The sequence below is a fragment of the Hoplias malabaricus genome, chromosome 13, assembly GCF_029633855.1.
Source record: "Hoplias malabaricus isolate fHopMal1 chromosome 13, fHopMal1.hap1, whole genome shotgun sequence".
NCBI lineage: Eukaryota > Metazoa > Chordata > Actinopteri > Characiformes > Erythrinidae > Hoplias > Hoplias malabaricus.
This window is the reverse complement of record NC_089812.1, coordinates 29313947-29333771: the sequence shown is the minus strand read 5'-3', so window position 1 is coordinate 29333771 and position 19825 is coordinate 29313947. Positions and strand designations below refer to the sequence as shown.

The 19825-nt window shown below is 42.3% G+C and overlaps 1 long non-coding RNA gene across 5 annotated transcripts in view; it reads left to right on the top strand.

The window, feature by feature from the left end:
- The window catches only part of LOC136665271 (uncharacterized), a 48209-nt gene that overhangs the window by 19765 nt on the left and 8619 nt on the right, over window positions 1-19825 (top strand). For 4 of the 5 annotated variants that reach the window (XR_010795217.1, XR_010795215.1, XR_010795214.1 and 1 more), the window contains 2 exons: window positions 9241-9849; window positions 10160-10293. This is a non-coding gene — a long non-coding RNA (uncharacterized lncRNA). The remainder of the gene's footprint in view (window positions 1-9240; window positions 9850-10159; window positions 10294-19825) is intronic. The other variant, XR_010795216.1, reaches the window with a different exon arrangement.

The following is a 19825-nucleotide window of genomic DNA, read 5'->3' as shown; positions in this document are numbered from 1 at the left end:
ACTCCTCACAGACAGTCACCCGGAGCGGTAATCGAACCCACAACCTCCAGTTCTCTGGAGCTGTGTGACTGCGACACTACCTGCTGCACCACAGTGCCGCCCTTTTTTAAATATATTATATTGTATTATTTAATACTATCTGTCACATACACATGCAATTAACCACATTCAATCATTGTCTGTAACCCTTATCCAGTTCATGGTTGCGGTGGGTCCAGAGCCTACCTGGAATCATTGGGCGCAAGGCGGGAACACACCCTGGAGGGGGCGCCAGTCCTTCACAGGGCGACACACACTCACACACACGGACAATTTTCAGTCGCCAATTCCAATTAACTACAGATAAGTTTTAATTTTCTCCACTTTTTTTTATTTTGTTATTCTGAAATTGTGCTAAACTGTTCTCAATCTTGACACAGAGTCCCACAGTGTGTTTTGGACGTAAACTTGATGTGTCACTGTCTCAGTCTTGAATTCAATCCAATGTGTCCCAGTCTTGATTTGGACTTGATATATTTCTATTTTCTTAAGGCAAAATAAAATTATTACCTTTAGATTTTTAGATTTACATGATACAATGAATTTAAAGAATCACAAGGTATCAAATAATTTCTTAAGGAATCACATTTAAATTCAAATAATAATTTCCTATAGAATCGTGGTAAATGTGAATCAGCATTTTGCCGTGTTGTTGAAATTGGTAAAAAAAAAAAAAAAAAAAATTAAATTCAATGATTGACCACTGGAGGATGCTGAGCTTTATGTGTGTATGGGGGTTGGTGTAATGTGTGTGTGTGTGTGTGTGTGTGTGTGTAAGCATTTGACCTGTGCTGCTGTGGAAAGCGTGGGTCAATAGGCTGTTCCTGACCCATGTGTTCCCTAGGCGTAAGGCCTCTTTTCTGGCCATTGGTGGATGTGGGGGGATGAGGGGATCCCATCTGTGGCTGCAAAGACAGCAGAGAGGAGTGTGCATGTGTGAGTGTGTGTATGTGTGTGTATGTATGTGTTTTGGGGGTGGGGGGGCTAGGTGAGCTGAGGTGGGAGAGTGTGGGACAGGTGTTCCGCCTCCACCAGCTGTCATCAGGCCAACAGCTGCCCCACTGCAGTGAATTCCTCTTCCTCCTCCTCCTCCTCCTCCTCGTCCTCCTCTTCCACCTACTTACTTTCTTCTTATTATTATCCTTTTTCTTTACATTTTCATGAACATTCATCATTATTGTGTGGTAGCTTCATCATCATCATAATCATCATCAGCAGCAGCATTCTCTCCATTTCTTCTGCATCCCCTTCTTCTTTTTGATTCCTGTAGTGTTCAAATATTCCTTTTTATAATGTTTTTCTTCATCATTAAAGTCGCTGTCTATGACTTTAATCCAATACGTCCAGTGTTTATACTCACGCCTGGCCCTGTAAATGGGAATGTAACAAAGGGTTTTGGACTGAACTGCAGCCAATCAGCAGCAGGGTGTTTGTGCTCAGGGTGTATGTACAGGACGCAGGTGGAGGAAGAGCAGGGCAGAGCCCTGACAGTCATTGTCAAGGTGAGATGGCAGAGAAATGGCTTAAAAGCCTTGAGAAGGAATGAGGATGTCTGAGGACTTATTTTTGATGTTTCTCAAAGGCAGCAAGTCACATTACTTAAGGTGGAACTGACTTAAAGTACAGGCTAATTTTAATGAAATAAACAGATAGACTACAGGTAAATTGAACATGAAACAAACCTGCCATTCCACCTTAAAATGTGCAAATAATGCAAAAAAAAATTTAACCCTTGTAAAAAAACCCGCTTGTGCATGGCTTTTGGGGCAGAGGCGGTGAGAGGAGGGGTGTGTTTGTTTTGCTGTGAGAAGAGTCATGTTCCTGGATAACAGACCGTGCCTTTAATGTTGTCTTCTTTAACTTATTTTCATTATCATATTCATTAGCAGCTTCAGCATCCATTAATTTTCTCCTCGCTCCCTCCTTCTCCTCTTTGTCTTTTTTTCTTTGTAGGAATCTTTTACATCATTGTTTTTTTCGCCAGCAGCAGTAACAAGTCTTTGTTTTCATGTATTTTCCTTTTCCTCCCCTCCTCTTTTTCTTCATCAGCACCACCATCATAATCATTATATGTCATCTTCACCTCTTCTACTGTCATCATCATCATTTTCATCTTTATAATTATCTTATTCTTCCTGTTCTTTCCTGTTGTCTCTCTCTCTCTTGCTGAGTCTGTTTAGATCTAGTAGTGGTTCAGAGCTCTGTCTCTGTCTGTGTATAGAACTGTTTTGAGTGTGTGTGTGTGTCTGTGTGTGTGTGATGGCTGTGACTGTATTAAGGCGTGTGGCCTAAAGAGTGCGCTCTCACACAGGATGCTGTCTCCACACTCTTGTGTTCCAGTGGGAGCTGGTGGCGCGTGGCGGTGCGTGGTGGTGGTGTGTGATTAGTATTCAGATGGCCCTGTGTGCACGCATCAAATCGCAAAGACTTTACACAGCAACCGCCTCCACACTTTCAACCATTACTCTCACAACACACTGCTCACACACACACACAGAAAAATGACAGAATGAGAGAGGAAGAAAAAGAAAGAAACGGAGAAAGTGTGCGATAAAGTGATACAGAGGGAGAGGGACGAACATGAAAAGGGGAGAGAGAGGAAGAAAAATAGGATGAAAGATATGGAGAGAAGGAGTGGAAAGGAATGAAAAAGAAAAAGCGAGAAACAGGAATGAGAGCTAAAAGGAGAGGCAGGAATGACAGATAGAAGATGTGAGAGAACAAGAAATGAAGGTACAGAAAGATAAAAAAAGTGAAAATGACAGAGAGAGAGAGAAGAAACAGGTGAGAATGAGTGTGATAAGAAATAAACACGTAAATGAAAGAAGAGAAGGTGTGAGGGAGAAAGAAGGGGTGGGAGCATAGAAAGAGAAATAAAGGGGAAATGAGAGTTTAAAAAGAGCACGGGAGAGAGAAAGAAAGACCAATAAGACGGGAATAAAGGGAAAATGAGAGAGAGAGAGAGAGAGAGAGCTCGTGTGCAAGAGACATAGAGGAAGAGAATGAGAAAGAACATTGAGAGAGAGAGAAATAAAGGAAGAATGAGGGTGTAAGGAAATAGAGAGAGAGAAAGAGAGAGAGAGAGTGGGAGAACATTACTGATTCCAGCGAGTGGACTGTTTCCATTTAGTTGCAAATTGATACAAAGGCTGGAAGGGAATTTAAAGAACAGGCAGTGGTCTGTGGCTGATTAGTCGTCTTGTAGCCAATTATCAATTACAGTCCTGTGTTATGTTGCACATACTACGCTCTGTCTAAACTTCAGCGCGTCCTGCCTTTAGAAAATAGAAATGTAATGGAATTGTAACTGGTGTGGGCCGCTCGCATTAGAGAGCGTATAATGATGAGAAAGCCTTGGGGTAATTCATTCAGGCTTGAAACTCTAGAAGTGTAGTCGGCTGTAATGAGTCTACACACTGCTCTTGCTTGTGTTCAAAAGACACAGTTAAGTGAAACCTTATCACAAGAGCCGACAACTCATTAGGCCACAATCCTGAGGCTGTAATAATAAGCCTGGCAAGTGCTTTAAAACCTCCGCAGGCCATGTCATGTCCCGGCATTAAAAATGCTGTTCTATTGGTTTTGCCGTCAGTGGGGAGTGGGGTGTGTGTTGAGCGACAGAATATTAGAGATTTAAAATCACACTTATGCATTCTCATTATAAACCACTGGTGGAAAAGGCTTGGGGAGTATGAGTCACTTTCCTACTTGTCCATCACTGTCTGTGGCCTCTATACCCTACAAACAGGATCACTTCTAAGTTCCAGCTTAAGAACTCTACGTAGAAGTATTCCAGGGTTGGCCATTGTTAAGTTGTGATTAAGACACTAATTCAACAACGTCACAGCCCTAAAAAAGGAAAGAGCACGGACTGTTAAGGAATAAATGAAGAAAAGAAAGGCATTTAACTAATTTAAATACATTTTAAACACATGCTTAAACATCCACATGTGACTCATATGGTACTGGAGAGGAACCCCTCCCCCATCTTCCAGAAAACACACATGGATTTTCTCAAATATTTGATGTGTTCTCCCTGTGTTTGCATAGGTTTCCTCCAGGTGCTCTGGTTTCCTCCCACTATCCTAAAACATATGTTGGTAGGTGGACTAGATGTCCGAAATTGCCCTCAGGAGTGAGTGTGTGTGTGTCTAAGGAGGTGTGTTCCTGCCTTAGCCTCAGTGATCCAGGCTGGGCTCCATACCTGCCATGACCCTGTCCAGGATGAAGCCTTTACAGGAGATAATGATGTTAAATCACATCTTTATTTAGATCCATGGGAAGCACATCTGTTGTGTCCTGAAAGTTGAAAGTGCACATTCAGTGACTGTGGTGCTTGTGCATTTATACAATTCACCAGAGTTTGCTCAGCTCTGAGTTTCACATTTCACCTCGGCTGAGTTTAGAGCGGTCTTGAGATTGTGTGTTCAGGTTCCACAGTGTGCAAGACGTCCCTTCACTTAAGGACAAGGCCATCCTGGTTCTCCAGCTTGTAGTCTCCCCTCACCAGTCCCAGTTCATGGGTTTTGGAGTTCCTCAGAGTCCAGGGGCCTCCATTTGTGGAAGCACAAGCAGAATGTACATGGAGAGGGATATTATACTAGAATAGTGCATGAAAACCTCAGGGTGGAAAAACCATAGGCGCCAATCTACAGAGATATGGAAAAAAGTGATGTAAACAGATGAGCTGTAATTCATCATGTTCTCCACAAGTGGGCGACTGTGTGTCTGCAAGAGAAAGGTACATGCCTGAACACAACCCATACAGTGAAAAGATCCTGTGGCTTTGGTATGTCATAGGGGCCATTTTCTGCCCTAGTTTGACTGCATTAGAGGGAAAGATCGCTGCAGATCTTACAAAAATGCCTTCATTCCATGAGGAAAAGATTGGAAGGAAAGATTGAAAAACTATACTAATGGGAGTGGTCTTTTTCAGGATGACATTTGGCTAGGACATGTTCAGTTATGCAGACACAGGTTGTATAATCTCTACGAAGTGGGATGTTTTGGAGTATCAGCACACAAGTTTAAAAAGGATGTCTATGATTGTGGGGAAACACAGTTCTTTCTTGGTTGCTTACATTCAGGATCTCTATCTTTTAAGGCGGAGCCATATACTTGAGAAGAAAAATTACTGTTTTTTGTACGTGGCTGAAGTTTAACTTGTCTGTAAGGTTTTATTCAACGTTTTGAACTACCACAGAAACTCATTTGTAACTCGAGTTGTTTCGTTTTGTAGAACGTTCAGTAAAGAACTTAGTCGTGTCCCGAGTTTGGAGACATTTCCATCTTAAGTGATTGGTTCATTATCATAACCGTTTATCCAGTTCAGGGTTGTGATGTGTCCGGAGCCTACCCGGTATCATTGGGTACAAGGCAGGAACACACCCTGGAGGGGGTGTCGCCATTCCTTCACAGGGCGACACACACTCACACATTCGCTCACACACTCACACCTACGGACACTTTTGAGTCACCAATCCACCTACCCACGTATGTTTTTGGACTGTGGGAGGAAACCGCAGCACAAGGAGGAAAACCACGCGGACACAGGGAGAACACACCACACTCCTCACAGACAGTCACCCAGAGCAGGACTTGAACCCACAACCTCCAGGTCCCTGGAGCTGTGTGACTGCGACACTACCTGCTGAACCACCGTGCCGCCCTTAAGGGAATCAAAGCAGCAAAAATAAGTCAATGTTAACCACATATGGAGCAGGAAAAGAGCAACATCTTTATCTTGTTTCATGCTTTTGAATGTTTTGGGGTTCTCTTTGTTGTCTAAAGTTTGTTTTTTTTACTTACGTACAGACACTGGGGCTTCGTAAACATCTTCTGAATTTTATAACGTGTTTTTTGATTACAATATTGAATGTCCCAATGCCCAGTGTGGCTAGAGGGCTAAAACAGTACCTAGCAGTGGGCTGTGGAACATTTGAATGGTGTTCTTTGAAGTGCAATCTTCAGTACCAATGGAATGACTCAGAGAGGTGTTTGTGATCAAGATTTTACCATCCATCATCAGTTCTCATGAATACTCCCATATTTGAACGCCATCAGATTCTCTCAGACATGTCTCAGCGTCTAGTTTAAAGCCTTGGGGTACTTCAGCAAAGAGAAAGTACTCAGTGTTCATTTATTATCCTTTCATTTATTCATTCCTCTGTAACCGGGTCATCATGATCAGGGTCATGGTGGGTCCGAAGCCTCTCTGGAATCACCAGCCGCAGGCAGAAACACCCCCTGGACAGGGTGCGATCCCATTACAGAACTCCCATTGGCTCTCTTGATTTCAGAAGAAAAGAAAGTGGATATACAGGTGTTTTGGGGTTTTTAGAGGCATAATAATTGGAAGAGGTTCTAGATGTGCAAAGGCATGATGGTTAACCTGTTTCACTTTGCTTCTATGCAGTGCTTCTGTTGAAAGAGGAGCGAGGAAAGCCTAAGAGCAGTATGACTGTCAGAGAGCTGTCACTAATCTGATCCTCTGGACTTGAAGATTGGCTTTTCTGTCTCTCTCTTCTTTTTTTCTCTCATGTTGCTCTTGCAATACAACAAGCGAGCATCTTATAGCCCTGGTAGCATCTGGCACAAATGCTGGAAATGTCTTATATCCGTGTTTTTATATGAAGTCTAATTCCATTCCGGGATATTGCTTTCATTTGTCTCTGGTGTTATGGTTACTTTAACAACGATTGGCGTTTCCGTTTTGTTTTTTTTGTTTTTTTCCTTTTTACCCCAACAGCCTTCACCTTCCCTTCGGCTTGTCACCTCATATCCACATTCTCTTGGACAGTTTTGCTCAAGATCATTACGCTGTCCTTCTGATCATCTGTTATCTGTGACTGAACATATTGGGTTATTGATTTCACCAATCGCCATTTGTGTGGAAAGACGAAACGAGGCGAGGAAATGGGCGCTAGAGAGAGAAAGAGAGAGAGAGAGAGTGTGAGAGAGGGTCATACATCTTACACCATTACCGTCCCTTTTCATCCTGTTTCTCTTCTTGTACCCTGTCATTTTTCAGCCTCTCCTTGCAGCCAATAAATAAGACAGACAGGGCCTAAACTTTCTTCCTCTCTCTTGTTGAGGAACACTGAGCCAGGGGACAGCGGCACTGTCTGTGTTGCTGATTTAAATCAGCCTCTTTTATTCTTAATTAGCTCTAAACGACACCCCTTAAAATGGGAGTGAGAGGGAAAGAGAAAGCGGCGAAAAAAAGTTAAAATTTCAGTGGCCTTGGAGCTTTCACGTCAATGTTCATCAAGAGGACAAGAGGGGAAGGTATCAAGGGAGAAAGAGATGGACCAGAGGCACAAAACAGACAGAGAGAAAGAGCCAGAGAATTGGATTAGAGTTTAGAAGCTTCACGTCATCACTTTTATCACTTTGCAGTGTAAAGGTAGACACCAGCACGCAACTCCTCCAATCTCCCTCAGCTACATAAATAACTCATGAATAACATACGCCTGTAAGTGGAGTTCATAAGGTCATTCACAATAACAGATATAAAACAGGTTAAGTAATACTCAAGCTTTTATAATCTCTATAAATGAGCTTTGTCAAAACAATGTCATGGTCGCCTTGTCTAATGCTATGCTTCAGCTTGAGAGTAATGTACATTCTCAGCATTGTGTGGTGTACCAGTGGAACAAGTGGGAATAGGGTAAAAACCTTTTTATAGTTGCATTTATTTTCTTGAAAATAAAAACACTCTTGCACTACGCTTATACATTTAAATATTCATATTCAACAGGTAAAACAATTTTTTTTGTGAAAACACAAACACACATTATGGGTGGTTCAAGTGGCCAAAGACTGGGAGAAACTGTGACTCATGGGTGAGCTCCCAGCATGCCTAGCGGCTCCCAATTTTCTGTGTTTTTCAGGGTTTATTCAGGGTTCTTCATTGTGTTTGGGGCTTTTTGTGTTGGGATTGCATTGGGAGGATTGTTCTGTGTATATGTGTGTGTGTTCATGTATGGCGCTGGTATGTGTTGGTCAGGGGAGGTCACAGTTAGCCTGAATTTGTGGGCTGTTAGGTGGCACCCCTTGAATCTCATCACACACCAAGCCCAAATACGGTTTTCTTGCACTTTTCTACAATATGCTTTTTCAGTAAAACCCTGGGGTGGCACGGTGGCGCAGCAGGTAGTGTCGCAGTCACACAGGGGCCTGGAGGTTGTGGGTTCGATTCCCGCTCCGGGTGACTGTCTTTGAGTTGGTGTGTTCTCCCAGTGTCTGCGTGGGTTTCCTCCGGGTGATTGTCTGTGAGGAGTGTGGTGTGTTCTCCCTGTGTCTGCGTGGGTTTCCTCCGGGTGACTGTCTGTGAGGAGTTGGTGTGTTCTCCCTGTGTCCGCATGGTTTTCCTCTGGGTGCTCCGGTTTCCTCCCACAGTCCAAAAACATACGTTGGTAGGTGGATTGGCGACTCAAAAGTGTCCATAGGTGTGAGTGAATGTGTGTGTGTTGCCCTGTGAAGGACTGGCACCCCCTCCAGGGTGTATTCCCGCCTTGCGGCCAATGATTCCAGGTAGGCTCTGGACCCACCGCGACCCTGAACTGGATAAGCGGTTACAGATAATGAATGAATGAATGAATAAAAACTTGTATAAAGGTTTCTTATTTGCAATGTAACTAGGTCTCAAACTCACCTTGCGTTTGTCACAGTGTTTTCATGATGACTTAATGGCAAAGATATGTTTCGTCCTGTGGTAAAAACTATATAAAATATAGAATGAATTTTACTGTGTACATCTTTTTTCTTTTTTTACAGTAATACGTGGTTAAAAATAGAGAAAAGTAATGTAAAAATGCATACTATAATGTCCTCTACATTGTAATCATATATTTTAAGGTGGAATACTGACCATCACCGCTGCCTGTATTTTACAGTACATTTTAAAGATTTTTTTATCAGTGTGTATCTTCATGTTACAGTAGTGTTCCATGTCTCTCAGCAGTGATTAGGTGGAAATGCCAATACAGCAGAATGTTCACACCTGTCCATCCAAACCACAACGTAGCATTGCACAGCAGGCCTTCCAATTAAACTGTAGAAAAGCGTGTGTAATGTGTTTGCAGAACTTTCCTTCATTAAACCGCCAGTGCTGATGGAGGTGGTGGTGGTGGTGTTAATCAGCTGCAACAGCTGTTAATGTTTTTTGTTTTTTTCTTTTTGGCAATTCCTCAACGACAGACTATACCAACAGTGGACAAATGTTGCAGCAGAAAATGGACAACAGTATGTAGGTCAGGGTACACTGCTGAGGAGAATGTGCTCATATGAAGGCTGATTGAAATGGAGGCAAGCCAGCGATGACAGGGAGGATAGGATGGGCCTCCGTACCACTCAGGAGCACAAGTGCCAAAAGTGGTTCTTATAAAACTAAGAATTCTGGTTCTAAATATGACTGGCCAAGGGAATCAGTCACAAATCGAGGTGAGGCTGGACACAAGTGTGAAGAAGATGTGTTTTCCACACTTGAGTGAGAAAAAAAAAGCAAAAAACACAGGTACAGCACCAAATAACTGCAAAGAGATACAAATACGAAAAAAAACACAAGTAAGCAGGAGAGTAAGCTCAGAACTCACAACCAACAAAGCCAAACAAAACTATATATATGTGTGTGTGTGTGTGTGCATTCAACTATTTTTGAACTCAGATTTGATTTTAGAAACAGACAGGATGTGATGCTCTGTGATGAACTGGAGCCCTGCTCTGGGTGTGTTTCTGCCTGGAGCCCAGTGACTCCAGGTAGGGTCTGGACCCACCGTGACCCTGAACTGGATGAAGCTGTTGCAGAAGGTAAATGAAAGAATGAGTCTTATTATTCTTTTTTGACTTTTGATGCTTTTTATGCTTTTGATGAAGTTTAATCTTTTCAGAAATATCTGCATTAGCACTAGATAAATTGTGCGTACTCATCACTTCCACTGGACACTACTGCTACAATTTTTCAGTATGAATACAACGAAAACACACACACACACACACACACACACATGCACACAGTAGCACCATCTGGTTGTGGACTGGTTCTCTGTGGAGATGAATTGGTGATGTGGTGTGATGAGGACACAGAAAGTGTAAGTGTGTGTGTGTGTGTGTGTGTGAGCTGCTCAGGGGTCTTCTTTCTGTAGAGCTCCTGCTGGAGACCCTGTGAATCACAGCATCTGGCTGAGGAAAAGGGAATACAGTGACGCAGGATAGAGGAGCAGAGTCTGGAGCTGACAGACACTTATTAATGGGGTGAGCTTTCTCTCTCTCTCTCTCTCTCTCTCTCTCTCTCTCTCTCTGTGTGTCTTTCATTCTTGTACATATTCAGGAAGAAAATGTTGTAGAAATCAACATACCTAAAGTTTGTAAGATTGTAAATAACTTTTTGCACATCACGGGTAAATCAATAACTGATATAAGGTTTTATATGTATAACCCTGTATCTCCATTTTTAACTTTTATGCAAAAGAGAACATCTATTGGGGGTTTACACTGTGATGAACAGACTAGTAGAAATGGTCCTAAAATGTCTTAAACTGAAGTGTTCAAAAAATTTTAAAAGACTAAAATTTAAAAATGCTTTTTCTTTCTTCTGAAAAATGTGGCATAAACACAGCAGAGGAACCAAGCTGCTGTCCGTTGTCTCTCATTGGGAGCATGTGGCCACAGTAGTGGGCTTCTGGTCCTATCATCCTCTCTGGACTTGTACATAAGGGCGGCACAGTGGAGCAGCAGTTAGAGTCAGTGTCATGCAGCTCCAGGGACCTAAGGTTGAGAATTCAGTTCATTACAGATGGACTACATGCTTTAATTGTAAAGCTACAGTCATAATGTTATGACATCTGGCACCATACATGCCATAGCACATAAAATATTTGCATATTTAACTTTAACCACTACACGTATATACAGTAATATCTGTGTTGCTTGGTCCCGTCTGTCCACTGTGCCCTGTTGTGTATTTTTCTTCTTGGTGTTTGCACATTTGCACTGTATATAGTGTTGTGTAGTGTAGTGTTGCTTTATATTGCACCATGGTCCTGAAGGAACGTATTTTCGCTTCACTATTTACTTGTATATATCTGAAAACAACAATCAAGACTCTTATCTTGACTTGCCTTGACTTGGCCTGAAAAAGAAATAGATAGAAAAAAAGAGGAACATTTGTAGATCAAACAAAGGAGCTGCTGGTGTTCTCAGAGCACTGCACTAGCTCCAAGCCATCACTGAATGTTTCTGTGTTCATTTGGAACTTGAAAAGCAGAAAATGCAACCAACTTCTAGGACTGAATTTTGGAAAATATCCCTGTGGATGAGAGGTTTTTAAACTTTTTAGTTGACAGGATGACTCTTGCTATTTATTTATTTATTTATTTTACTGAGAATGAATCCATAGTGGGTTTTGTGTGTGTGTGTGTGTGTGTGTGTGTGTGTGTGTCTAACAGCATTGCTCACATGCTTCCTGAGATATTATTTTTCCTTACATGTGTGTGTGTGTGTGTGTGTGTATATCCTAGCACATGTAACTCTTACATCAGTATCAGTTGACATGCAGCAGTAGCTTACAGGCTCCAGCAGCACACACAGCTCAGCTTCAACACCTCCAGCTTCAGAGGGAGCAGCCTGTCCCCTCCACCTTACACCATCAATTACACACACACACACATGCGCACACACACACACACACTCACTCACAGCTGTTCACACCTGTGCAGTGACACATTTAGTCTCTTCAGCATAGTTCAGCAAAAGCCCTCAGAGGAGTCTCTAACTATGTTTACTGCTGAAGAGAGAGAGAGATAGAGCAAGAAAGGTAAGGGTGTGAGAGTTAAACACTTGAATCTATTTCCTCTCCATGTCTGATTACATAGCTTAGTGTTAGTCTGGCTTCAGGGGAGGCTTGCGCTAACCTTTGTTCTCCCAACTGGGCAGCATCTTTGTGGGGTGAAAAGTTGAGTAAAACTTGGTAATGGTGGTCCAGTCAGATATTGCGGGGTGTCTGATGCCCCCATCGCTTTAGTTCATTTTGAACCCATGTTTAAACCAATCATTGGTCTTTTATCCAAAACAGTTCCAGAGCCATAGATAAATTGAGTCAGGATTCAACAGCTTTAAAAACACTATATACCCACTAGAGGTGTACAGATAGTGACATAACACCTGTTTAAATTATACCAAGTTCTATGTGTTTAAATTCAAAGCAGAAGAGTTTTCCTGACTCCCAGATGCTCTGGAGTTGGACTCTGCTCCACATCAGTAGGCTGATAACTGCAAAAAAACATTTCTTAAGATAGGAGCATTCTTTTAACTGTATTTTTTTAGTGAGCATGTGATTTGCATGTGTAAAACTTATTTTCACCTCCTCCTCAGCTTAATGACGAGTGACAGCTGTTCAGAACCGAGTTTCATTGTTATTTATTTCATGTTAAAATTTCATATAGAGCTGTAGTAATGGCCAATTTGCATCATTTGGCATTTTAAGTGAGAAAATGTAAATTCAGAAGTGTTATATGTCACATAACCGCATATTATGTAAATTAAACCACTGGCTACAACTATTACAAAGAAACAAGAGCAAAGAAAAACTAGACAAGCCTCCACCACCATTAGGACCACCTATAACCACTGTCACAGAGGTGTTTCTGGCATTTCAAAAACAGGAAACACATGCCCTTGTCATTGGAAGGTCTGGTCTTTGTTTACATGTGGTTTTAATTATGCGATTGTGTTGTACAGAAAACATGGAGGACTGATAAATGCAGAAATGAAAAAAGGAGCACAAAGTTTTGTTCATAACATATAACACCGGCATCAGTGTTTTCTTGGTTCATTTTGTTTAAAAATAAATACTAGATGAAGAACAAAGACCAAGAACATTTTGTTGATTTTAAGAATTACAGTAACTTATTTATTAAGTGTGAGTGGTTAAAACACATGGAGTTTAATGTGGCTGTGCGCAACTATATGGAGTTTTATAAATTACAAATTTAGTTCTTTAAGCAGGTGGTGTCACAGTCACACAGCTGCAGGGACCTGGAGGTTGTGGGTTTGATTCCCGCTCCTGGTGAATGTCTGTGAGGAGTTGGTGTGTTCTCCCTGTGTCCGCGTGGGTTTCCTCCGGGTGCTCTGGTTTCCTCCCACAGTCCAAAAACACACGTTGGTAGGGGGATTGGCGACTCAAAAGTGTCCGTATTTGTGAGTGTGTGTGTTGCCCTGTGAAGGACTGGCGCCCCCTCCAGGGTGTGTTCCTGCCTTGCGCCCAATGATTCCAGGTATCTGAACTGGATAAGTGGTTACAGATAATGGATGGATGGATGGATAACAACCGATGGTGTTGTAGTGCCACCTTAAATTGTCTCAGTGAAATATGGCTGAATTAACTGTTACTACAACAAAGAACGTACAACGCACGTGTGTTTCAACATTAGGAGTCAGTCAGTGATGCAAAAACGCCTCTTCTAGGCCGGCCCGTTAGGCAGTCCAGCAAAAACAAAAGGAATGTTGGAAACTAATGGTGATAATGATATTAAAGAAAGGCTACCAATATCTATATCTCCCTCCCAGTATCCCACACCCCCATGCGCTATATATAGTCTTTATTCTTTAAGTCAATCTTTACTGTTTTCTATATCTTCAACCCCCCATAAAAACCCCACAAATCCCAGGTCCAACAACATTCTCTCTCTCTCTCTCTCTATCTCTCTCTCATCCACCCTCTCTCCAGACCCTCTCACACAACAAACACATGCACAGACTAATGGAGACTCCAGCACTCTGACATAACACTTCCAGAGCTTGCTTTAAATTTACATATGTAAATGAGAGCAATTTTGTTCTTAGACCTGTAATTAAACAAACGGCTTGAGCTTACAAACAAATGTCCCTCTCCATTACTTTTCCAATAATAGAGTTGCTATGGCAACACATTTATATGGCCAATTCCATCCGATGCTTCCGCCGCTTCTGTGGGGATTATTCATGCTAATGCTTTCTAGGCCTTTACGACATGGATCTTTTATTTTTCAATATTTTAGCTGTGGTTTTGAAGATTCTTAGGCCTCTTATGCCGAAGAGAAGCCCTCTGACCTCTAGTGCAACAATAAAAAAACTATATTATACCATGGTTAAAGGTACAAAAGGTAAAAATGGAGCACAGCAAGTGACATTTCTTGGCTCTAATACACATTGCTGCTGAAATGAAGGGTATTAAGAAGCAGTCAGTTTTTTATATGCTGTAGTACCAGTTTCTACCCTTTAGGAAGCCTTTAGAAAGATGTAGAGACATTTCAGCGAGGATTTGATGGCATTCCACTACAAGAATGTTCTCCTAATTGAGGTGAGGTAATAATGTTGGATGATTAGTCTTGTGTTTTGATCAGGGGATGTTTTATCATGTCACACAACAGGATTCGGTTACATTGTTTTTAAATTGTGCCGAACGCAATCAGTTTAAGGCGAGTTGGAAAGGTGTGACATGACTTTTTTCAGTGCAAAAATCAGAGCAAAAAGAATCAGGGAAAGGATTTAGGACTTGAGGTCACCGTGACCTGCTCCTGTGTGAGAGTGTGTGTGTGTGTGTGTGTGTGTGTGTGTGTGTGCACGTGCGTTCTTTAGAGGACTCCTCTATGGATGGAATGAAAGGATTGAAACTCCATTTTTGTTTGAAGGCAGGAGAGTGTGTGACCTAAGACCACCAAATCCATGGCATGCATTTCCTTTTCTCTCTCTCCTCTCTCTCTCTCTCTCTCTCTCTCTCTCTCTCCTATCATCTATTCTTCCTATCTTCTTGTCTCATTCAGTGTTTCTCTTTGTTATTAACATATACTGCTTTGCTCGATATATTTGCATTTATACTACTAGGAAATCTTACAGTTAGATGAGTTTTCAGTGTTTCAGAACAGCCTGGGGGTCTTATCTGTGTGTGGTTTGTCCTGCTGCTGATGAGGGATTAGAGCTGGGCTTTGGCTGAAATGTTAAGTGTCGTGTTCGGTACAGTCCGCTAATGAAGGGAACCGCTACAGAGCAGTGTCTGAAAAAAGCCAATCAGAGATAGAGAGAGCGAGAGAGAGAAGGGGGAGTGAAAGAGAGACAGAGAGAAATGCAAGAGCGGAACAAGAGACAAGAGTGAGGACAGAATGAGTTAGAGAGATAGAGAGTGTGTTTGTGTTCTTATAGTTAAATCTCTAAACTCTCTGATGACTGTCTGCTGACCTCAGGCTAAACTGAAGTTCAAATGCATTTGGCATATTCGGAGCGCTCAGTGAAGTCTCAGACTGGGCTCAGATTTGCTGAGATAATAACATTCCTGTTTATCTGCAGCTGAATCAAATACAGGAACTCAAACAATTCTCATTGAACACTAAGAGCCTTCTCAGTTTTCATGCTGTAAATAAATGTTATGATCTTTATCAGGGTCAGAGATAACCGAAGTATCTCATGTCTCCTTTTTGTCTGATGCTATTTGTTCTAAGGAGTTTTAGGACTATATTAGCTTTAGGAAGTCTTCGGAGTCTTCAACAGACAACTTTTAACATAATATTATTAACCAGTTTTCTACACTGGATGCCCCTTTCTTCCTGTATCTCCACCTCTCTCTCTCTCTGGCACATATTCACATTACAGGGCTTTTCTACTCAGTGGTGATGCCACACTGATTGAGTCTTAATGAGACTTAATGAAAAAGTCAATAGGATCTTTAATGAATCTAGAGTTGTGGTGCTGTGATGGGGAACGCCCTGAGCTAATGGAAACACACAGCCTGAAACCTCTATATATGTGTCTCTGTGTTTATCTAGTGGGGTTAAATCACTTGCCTACATTATTTGATGATATAATTACAGCTTCAAATACAGATGGCACATTCTCCAATAAAGAAACAGAAATCCCTAGTCATTGCGAGATTTTTCATAAGTATTACACATCCCTAAATGTAAGTTATTACATCATTTTTAGTATAATTCACACAGATTTCAAAGCGATACAAATAAGCCATTTCTATAATGTACAGTGTATTGCAGTAATTTATTTTAAATCAGTATGTGGTGTTGTGGGGCGGCACGGTGACGCAGCAGGTAGTGTCGCAGTCACACAGCTCCAGGGACCTGGAGGTTGTGGTTCGATTCCCGCTCTAGGTGACTGTCTGTGAGGAGTTGGTGTTCTCACTGTGTCTGCGTGGGTTTCCTCTGGGTGCTCTGGTTTCCTCCCACAGTCCAAAAACACACGTTGGTAGGTGGATTGGTGACTCAAAAGTGACCGTAGGTGTGAGTGTGTGAGTGAATGTGTGTGTGTTGCCCTATGAAGGACTGGCGCCCCCTCCAGGGTGTATTCCTTGCGCCCAATGATTCCAGGTAGGCTCTGGACCCACCGCGACCCTAAACTGGATAAGCGCTTACAGATAATGAATGAATGAATGAATGTGGTGTTGTGGGTGGAGCTATAGTTACAGTATCTATAGAGTGATGTAGAGGAGTATCTCTGATGGTGTTTATGTAAGAGGTGGAGTCAGTGAACCAGTAGGTTGTTGTTGTGGGTGGAGCTAAAGCTATGTTGAAATGTAAACTGCTGCACAGTAGAGTATTCAGTTTTAACAGTGTTTTACTGTTAATTCGTAAGTTTTACTATGCATCTTTTACTTTGTGTATTTACAAATGTAGTCATGTGACTTGCTTAGCCAACCCTGAGGCATATGATTCAAGATCAGGACCATCTAGGTATCCACTCTTCTCTCCATATTGTGTGAACTCCCCTCTCCTCTGCTCCAAAATCAGTATTCCATCCTGTTAGAAAGCAATTAGAATTCCACCAGCAAATCTCTGGCAACAGGCCGCCTCCATCCGAGCTCCTTTCACTTCAAATATTTCACCCTCGCTTTTCATGTTCAGCTGGCTAATTAAAATATTAATAATTGGCCCTTTTGACAGGGGATGCAGGCAGGAAACTCTGAAAAAGCAAACAGGACATTCAACCACAGAGTCCCGGAGTTATTGGCTTGGTTGTAGTAACATATTTCTCGGTAAAGTTGATCCTGCTCTGGCCGTAATGCAGATGGAGAGGAGATGGGCTGAGAGAGTTCACTCTGTTTGATGTTAATTAGTTCTCCATTTCGATACAGTTACACAAGTGACCATTCAGAGGGCCATGAGTAAGGGATAATAAAGAAGGTTTTTCATTAGCAATGTACTCCACCTCAGCAACAGTGACTGAATTTGGCAGCTATGAAAATGATTTTGTCAGACATTTGAGTGTAATAAACTTCAATCAATCGCAATCAATTCAAACAACCGCAAAACTCTGACAGAAAACAAACCATTCACTGTGGCGCAGCAGGTAGTGTCGCAGTCACACAGCTCCGGAATCCTGGAGGTTGTGGGTTCAAGTCCCGTCTGTGAGGAGTTTGGTGTGTTCTCTCTGTGTCTGCATGGGTTTCCTCCGGGTGCTCCGGTTTCCTCCCAATGTCCAAAAACACACGTTGGTAGGTGGATTGGCGACTCAAAAGTGTCCGTAGGTGTGAGTGTGTGTCACCCTGCGAAGGACTGTTCCTACCTTGCGCCCAGTGATTTCGGATAGGCTCCAGACCCACCACGACCCTGAACTGGATAATTGGTCTGTAACAGCTTATTTAGTTGGGGTTGCAGTAGGTCTGGGGCCTACCTGGAATCTGTGGTTGCCATAGCCACACTGTAATTTAAACCACCATCCAGTGTGAACTGCTCATAAACACTGTGGATATTCTGTGGTGAAATGGCAACACCCCACATTCCACTTGAAAACAAATCTTTGCATAGTTCTTAGTTGGCTTTGGGGACTTTCCCAAGGGCAAGTCGACAAGGGCGTGTTAACAACAGAACTGAAACGAGCGCTTTGTCTCTTTTGTTGTTCAGTGTGCGTTAGACGTTAACATTTTTAGCTTAGTCAAGTTCATCATTAGTAAGTGACTGTTGTTTTCTGCATTCAGAGCAAAACATGAGAGAGAAAGCAAGAGAGTGGGTGAACGTGGGAGAGAGAGAGAGAGTGAGGGAAAGTGTGAATGTGTGTGTGAGAGAGAGAGAGAGAGAGAGAGAGAAACACAAATTTATTTAGAAAATATAGGGCAGACTTCCAATGGCTAGCTCTAATTGGAGGGGAAGAGAGTCGGCTGCGACTGTGTATGTTTGTGTGTGTGTTTGTGTGAGAGGATGTGTTTGTGTGAGAGGGTGTGTAAGTAATAGTGCGGGCCAGTCCATTTGCTTGTGTGAAGACTCATTAAACAGCAATTTACACTCCTCTGCCTCTAATATTGTTCTGTGTTTGGATCTACTGGCTTGAAATGTCTTCTCTTAATTTCCCACTTGCCACAGAACTCCCTATAACACACACACACAGTAACCTCTCATATACTTCTGTCCCAGTAGCTGCTCTTTGTTTCTCCCATTCCTTTGTTTCTCTCGCTCTCTCTGTTTGTTCTGTGTGCAGATTTGGCCTTCAGTGGCACAGACAATATTAGAGATTTCTTCTTTTGTGATCTCTTCTCCCGTCACCTAGATGTCTCTCAAGGCTATTACACATCTGCATGGCATGTTTAAAACATGTAATGCCACTGTTATGTGGCAGGATTTAATAAAGCATTTCCAGTAGATGGCAACTGCTAGCCTTAGATCAGGAGCACTCAATCCTGGTCCTGAAGATCTACCACCCTGGAGATCACAGATCCAACACACACAGCTCTAATGTTCGGAATGAAGGCCTTATTTAACCTGCATCAGTTGTATTTGATTTGAGTAGGAGGAGTTAGTATCTCCAGGACCAGGATTTAAGCATATATTAAACTGAATATTTACCCAGGAGAATGTGATTGGCTGCCTTATAAAATCTGCTTAATGAAGTTAAGACGACTTTAGTTGCTTGCAGGTTTCAAGCACCTAAGATTGAATGAAGCTTTGTGTGTGTGTGTGTAACCTGAAAAAAATGTTAAAGACACAAATGGAAACATGCTCAATGTTCGTAGACAGCACATTTGCATATTGCCTCTGTCTATGACGTCAGTGTTATAACATCAATATTGTAGGAAGGATTAATGAGCTATAAACTGCGCAGCTGCAGTGCACAGGTGCCTCAGAGTGTTTAGATACCTGTGTGTGTTTGTGTGTGTGTCTGTGTGTGTGATGCCATGCCTGTGTTTGTTTTTTTTTTTTTTGTGATTCTCTCTCTCTCTCTCGCTCTCTCCCTCTGATCTGATAGGGGGCTGCCTTCTATTCCCTGACTAATTATTATGCAGATTTTCTCTGAACATCCATCTCTCCGAGGAGTGGCAGAAGTCTTTCACGTTACAATGATGCGTGCACACACACACACACACACGCAGCATCACAAAACATCCCTTCTGTCCCAGCTTTTCCTTTGAAACAGGAGCCGAGCTGTGTTTTCCTGAGCCGTGCAAACAGCAATTGGAAGGCATCCTACAAACTGCATCAGTGATGATGAATTTATTAGTCACAAAATATTTATTGTGCTGATATCTTCAGAGTCGCCAATGACGAAGCAACGAAGTTCGGCCTCAAAGATCTTGGCTCACTCCTGCCCTCCCTCTCCCTCTCTGTTGCCCGTCCTATAGCTGCTGTTCTAGTTTTCTCTTTGAAAGTGTCCTAATCTCAGTGGTGCTTGGGCAAACAACGCAGCCGGTAATTAAGCCGCCAGCACCCCATCACAAGGACCTGTTTCAATTAATTATTCACATTATCTCGCATTGTCTTTTAAAGCGCAGCCAAGCAATCAAATTATTTTCTCACCCCTCCTCTTCTCTTTCTTG